Raw genomic sequence first — 7131 nt, 5'->3', positions numbered from 1 at the left:
AACATTCGACAAACCTTCCCTACTGCTCCCCTTCCAATTATTCCAACAAGCTACTATACAGTTACAATGTCACCCCCTCTACCTACCTACTTACTCCTTCACTATTCTCTTCTATAATACCACACAGGTATGGCATAAGCAAACCTACCCCGAATACCTGAGTGTAACCTATCCAGAACTGTTAAACTGGAATCCAACTTTACCTTAAACTGACCTTTGTCAACAGTTATACCTGACATGTAAACCTGACCTAAGCATGTATAATTCCAACATGTTAACATAAACTAAGCATGAAGAATGTGGTACGTAGCTATGTTATGTCTGTTACTCTCTATGAATGTGAACACCTCAGTATTACTTGAAATGAGTAGCTGGGGTACACTGTGGAGCTCTACTCCCAGGGCCACCACTGAAAATAGACAAGCATCCAGTCAGATTGCCTCGGTTGACAAATGTAAACTAAAAACATGAAGTAGCGGGGGGGGGGGGTATGTGGGAGCAAGCGGGTGTAAGCCTGTTTGGGCGGCGGTAACCATACTCACACTGGTTAAGCAATGTAGAAGCTAACTCAGTGTAAGATGCTGCAACCAGAGGTCAGCAATTCTGAGCCTTGCGCAAATCAGTGCATACCCACCTACAATTGCTCTACAGTGCCTTAGTCACTCTGCAGCCAACAGCTGTTGTCGTGCCCATTAAAAAAATAATCTGCACTGCCAGGTTGCAACCCCCTGACCCTGCACACTATTGTCTATGTGAGTTACCACTAAGCCATGGTAGATACACATTCAGCTGCTGTGATCACAAACATATCATCCAACACAGTCATTCAACAGCATAGGAAATGTATGTAAGTATGTAGATTAATACCAGCAAATGTGTACATTGCTCAACCACAGTATTTAGAGCAGTCTATGTGCATCAAAGAACAGTGCCTGTCCAATCATACTGTGAGAACAGTAGTCTTGCATAATACCGTAGAGAATAATGAAAAATGGTGCGCACCGTGGGGGTGTGTGGGCGTGCTTCATGTATAGAATGTCACACCTGGGGCGTCGGTTCCGCGGAACTGGGAGATGAGGCTGGCTAGGTGTGTGAGCAAACCACTGCTTCTCAAACCCCTGGCAGGATGCTACCAGTGGGAGAAACAGTGTAGACCAGCTAAGTCTACTCTTGACACAGCAACAGGTCTGTCCCTGGTGGGATGAACCAAAAGTTGTGGGTCACATTGATGTCTCCACCAGAATCGGAGGAGGATCAAGGGAAGGCTCATACATACATGGACTAAACGGATGAAGTGCCTGCAGAAGCTTGGGTTGAGACAGTATACTGGAGGAGTACCGAGATGTGCAGAGTGGGAAATGTGGTGTGGTATGGCTGGGCTAGCAACTGGAGAATGGATGGATGCTGTGTATGTGGAGCTCAGGGGCAGGAGGTAGGGAACATGGGTATGACATTTTGGAAGAAATATGCAAATGAAGCAGAACAGCAATAGTGTAGTGGGCAGAGCATCCGCCTAACAAGCACACATTCCCGGTTCAAGTCCCACTGCAGCACATTCTATTTTCCATGTGAAATCTGTATATGAACATTGTTTTGCTGTATAACCTACTAAATAGCATTTAAATGTGAACTGGAGTACTGCATTAAATGCACATGTGAAGTGTCAGTATCATAATGGATAAGGCACTAGTAAGCAGGTGTAAGCACAAATAAGCAGTAGTAAGCATAGATAAGCAGTAGTAAGCATATTTAATTGTGTTTGCATGGGGGTAAGCATTGCCTACAGAGATTAAGCAAAGTAGAAGCTAACTAAGTATAAGAAACTTAACCCGGAGGTTAGCATTGCTTAGCTCCACGCAAACACATACACACCCACTTACAACTGCTCAAAAGTCCCTTAATCACTCTGTATCCAATGGCTGGTGTTCTGCCCAGCAACAAACTATACAGCCTCTGCAAGGCCCGAACGCAGGACCATGCACACCATATACAAAGTGATTTACCAGTAAGCCATGGCAGATGTACATAACCCTCTTTTTTTCACAAACATATCATCCAGCACAATCAGTCAACAGCACAGGAAATGTAGTAATATCATACCACACAACCTCTTAATGCAAGAATTCCGGACAAAGTGTGACAAAATATGGCTACAAATAGTGATATCTGTCAAATACTGCTCTAATACACTTAAAATGTTGCTAGTTACACAGTTATATGTACTAGAACACATATTTTGAATGAGATGAAAAGTCTGACACACAAAGGTGTCGGCACGAGTGACTGATTTCAATCCTAAGATCATCCATGTCAATTGCCAAGAGAATGAGGTACAGGCCAAAAATATAAGCCAAACATGCCTGGACATATGGACAGATATATATCTCTAAATGTAGACAGATAGGCAGCTATAGGTATATATATGTATATGTATGCCTCACAAATAATCATATAACATCAACTGTACATAGATAAATATGTTCATTGTATATATCTAAATATATATATATATATATATATATATATATATATATATATATATATATATATATAGGGGTTCACATATATAATTATGCAGATACACACACACACACACAGACATATATATATATATATATATATATATATATATATATATATATATATATATATATATATACATATACAGATAGAAATGTGTATAACATTTTCACATGGGAACAAAATCCTGAACCACTCATTACAACATACAGACCATAAGCACTGTTAATGGGGGTGGGGGCACAAATGAGGGACACCTGGTAATTAGTGCTATGTTACCACCCCCCCCAGCCCTAATGAATATGCTGTGTAATCCAATGTCCAGCACATGCAGTATTGACTTCAGGACCCTCCACAACACAGCTACAATGATTTAACAGTAATCCAAGTCACCTGTACATGTCAGGGCAATATCTGTAACATATCATGCAGAAAAGTCATTCTACCGTAGGGAATGTACAATGTGGAAGGGGTACACATTACAATGGTACAGATATGCACACACATCTATCCACTGACAAATATGTTCAGGTATATATATATATATATATATATATATATATATATATATATATATATATATATATATATATATATATCTATATGTATATGAGATATATAGGTACATTCACTTATACACAGACAAAAAGTATTAGTAGCCATACATATGTAGAAGTAGTATGGAAGTACTGGGTGCAAAGTATATCCCTCAGCCACAAGCCCTGTAACTGGTACCTGTGACATGTGTAGTGTGGCAACCATTCCCACAAATGAGAATACTTACATTTTATATATACCCACTCACAATTCAAAGGACATGACACGACACACAGTTATGCATACACAGAAAACCTTTATTTGTGTACTATACAATAATGTATGCCATTACTTACAGAACATAGAATTTGAAATATTTAATCAGTGATGAATGCAAGGCCCACACAAAACAGTAGATGCAGACAATGTCCATATATAACATACTATGCTGTCCAGGCCAAGCCCTTCAATTAGTACAACAGTAGACAAAGGATTTGCCTTCAAGGTAAGTAACAATCAACAATTACAGATGTAGTTCAGCAGCCTCCAATTACACCCTGTAGTCAAGCCCTGGGGGAAATGTATTACTTGTGGTAATGTCAATGTATCTGTCACATATATGGACCCTGACCAACAAATTTTGTGAGAGTCCACAATATGACTGGGATGATAGCAGGAATGCTAGCAGTAAATAATGATAGGCCATTACCTAACAACCCCTAACTGTATCACAGCAGGACAAAGCCTGCCATATATGTGGAGGACAGAGGCAGGAACACAGGGCCATACTTGCAATATCACTGTTACACACCCTGGAAATTGCTGGTGTTACAGGATTTGTTGCAACATACTCTTATGCAGGAACAAGACATCAGAAACACAAATGGATGTAGCCATGTACTGATAGCACGCAACAGACAGATTGCTGGTGATATATCTAGGACAAGACCTGTGTGGTGCACAGGCAAAATCAAACAGACAATCCAGTGGCCATCATGTGGATAGGCCCACAGTTGAGAGCTATGCAGACAGACTGCATTCCATCCTAAACTACTATGTACACACAAACACTGCAAGCCCAGCAATACACAATGCACATAACAACACTACTCACTCTGTCTGTAGATCCGGATCCTCATACAAATGTGTAGCTGGCCTGTGTCTGCAAGTCCTACTGTAAGAGGTATTGCAACCTGCTGTCTGTAACACTGCTGCACACATACAGGAAGGATGTCCTCCAGACTGGAAAGGTTAAGGGACAATGCCCACATGAGTCAGCAATTTATAGTACTGGGTTGCCATGACAGTGGTTATCTGAATCACTACACAGCAGGCTGCATGCAGTTAGCAACTGTTGCACACTGACTGGTGCAGAGTCCGTCACCTGCTCATGTGCATCACCTACAAAAGCCATGCTGCAATCCATTCCAACCAGCACAATCACTCTAGTGGAGTGAGAGAGAGAGAGAGAAACAGACAGACAGAGACACACACAGAAAAAAAAAAAAACGCCAAAAAAAGAAAGGTGTCACAGCCGTCATAAAACAAAAAGAAAGGGTATGTAAAACATAAATGTATGTAATTGAATGTGGTATGTGGTATAGATTAATAGGATATATGATGTGGAATGTTTGATATGTGCCATCTGTAGTTGTTACTCTAATGATGTTCTGCTGAACAACTACTCTGGACAATACTGTCTGTCCCTGTAGGCAGTGGGACATGCCCACCAACTGTGCAGATCAGCAATGAATGACAAAGATGTAAGCCATAATATCTGTGTGTGTTATGTTAGCATGGGCAATAGCTTGTGGTGGAAGTACTGCCATCATAATAGACACATGGGTATCAGAGGACACCACTTGCAGGACAGTCATGTTGATGTGTAATGTAGCATGCACAAATGCCATAGGTGTATAATAGGCTTATCAACAATCTCTCATCATATATACCACCCTAATGTTAGTCTGTGTTCACATGTTACACCTGTCAGTGTTGCAGCAAGGCAGAACAGTGTAGCTGTAAATGAAAGACAGTTACAGAATGTGGACCAGATGCCTGTATACACCTCGCATATAGATAAATATCTGTGTGATAAATAATGAGACGTGTATGTCTGCAGATACACAGACACTCATATAGATATAGGTATATCAACAACCTACAAGATATATCTACACATATATGTACACATGCACACACACACACACACACACACACACACACACACACACATATATATATATGTAGTGGCACTGACAATGGCATGCAGGTGAAATAGTCTGTAACAGGCCAGCAAAGATAGTGTCCCCACAGGGAACATGGCTACAAACACATAGCACAAAGCATGGCACAAACACATAGCACAAAGCTTGGTACAACATATGTCCCAATGGTAGGTAAGCAGCCGGCATACCAATTGCATTCTGTGAATGATTTGTTGTAGCTGATATGGTGGGGGGAGACAAAGATGTGTATTAAGTACTATGTCAACCCTGCTGTTTGAGTTGCTCAGACTTGTTTCCATCTTTATGTCTTCCAGGGAAGATGGCCCACACACGTTTGCCAGAATACAGTGCTGCTGAAACAGAGATTATACTTGAACATGTGGTACAGCACTATGAACAGCTATTTGGTCAGACAGCCCATGATCAGCAGGAAAGGACTGCCCTGTGGAACGATCTAGTCCACAGGGTCAATGATGTCGGACTGCATAACAGCAGTTATGAGCAGGTCCAGCTTCCTTGCACTGACCTGCTTCACCATGTATGTCAGCTTGCAACTGCCATACGGGGGGACCACTTCACAACGGGGGGGGCAACCTGCCCATCTACCCCTCACCCCTGTGGAGGAGCTTCTCAGCAGCCTTGTTGCACCTGCCCGCCAGCAAAACCAAAACCTGGCAGGGAGCATTGTGGAGGTGGGTGCCACCAACACACAGGCTGAGGAGCATGCAGGTAAGGCCCCAGGGCACATCAGTACACCTCTCTTTTGTATACATCTGCAGTTGTACAGGTACATCATGCAAATCTGAGATGTCATATACATAGTCTGTTGCTGTGTAGTAGTAATAAACAGTTATGCATAAGCTGTAGTATTGTGGACTACTACTGTTGATGTAACATAATGCTGCACTCACCCTTTACGAATGCCACAGCTGTGGCCACTGACATCAACTTTCTCACACTCTTATGCAGGTCCCTCCAGGATACCATCACAGCAGCAGCCTGTAGCTGGTGAGTATGGTTCATGTTCATGCATGACAATACACTGGGCATGTAATAGCTATGGGATATTCCATGCACACATCTAACACACCTACCCATACTGCATGCTGTACACATTTTGTTGCTGTGAAATGCACTGCATCACAGTAGAGACCATGCTGGGGTATCGGAAGGGTACAGCAGATACATGCAAGATAACTAACATCCTGTCAATGTGCAAGGTGTCCACAGGGATGACAAGTATGGCAGGACACACGACCTACAGTAGGGACATGTATGAAACAACACCCTCATGGCTGTATGTGCATAAAATCAGGTTAAGTAACTGTGGCAGACACATACATCAGTCCCTAGAAATGAAATAATGATAGCTTATAGCAGGATAGATTCCTTACTGGAGGAGTATTTGATTGAGAACAGGATAGATGGAAAAACTTACAACTTTTTGAAGCAAATCTACCCTATTATCCCAAACATTTTCGGGATACCTAAGGTTCACAAATGTGTGAAAAACCTTCCTTTCAGACCCATAGTTTTGGCTAAAAATTCAAAAACACACCCTTTAGCAGTATATGTGGACTATTGGACTAAGGAAATCCCTTTGAAGATGGACCACATTATTAAGGATTCATGGGATTTTTTTAGGTAAATTAACAAGGGACAAATGGAAAGAAAATATGAGCTTCCTTACCACTGACGTCAAAAATTTATTTACCGGTATACCTAGATTGGAGGGGCATCAAATGTTTAGCGATAGCATGTACAAACATTCCACATTACCCAATGACCAGATTCAGTTAATCCTTGAGTTAACGGAGATAGTCTTAGACTATAATTTTATTGGATT

At 41.5% G+C, this 7131-nt stretch overlaps 1 protein-coding gene across 1 annotated transcript in view; it reads left to right on the top strand.

Moving 5' to 3' along the window:
* Window positions 1-7131, top strand: part of LOC122811777 (keratin, type II cytoskeletal 6A-like) — a 268176-nt gene that overhangs the window by 208540 nt on the left and 52505 nt on the right. The gene's annotated exons all lie outside the window — the stretch shown is intronic.

This window comes from Protopterus annectens, chromosome 9.part0 (assembly GCF_019279795.1).
Source record: "Protopterus annectens isolate FY-2018-M chromosome 9.part0, PAN1.0, whole genome shotgun sequence".
Taxonomy (NCBI): Eukaryota; Metazoa; Chordata; order Ceratodontiformes; family Protopteridae; genus Protopterus; species Protopterus annectens.
This window is presented reverse-complemented; position numbering and strand designations above follow the sequence as displayed.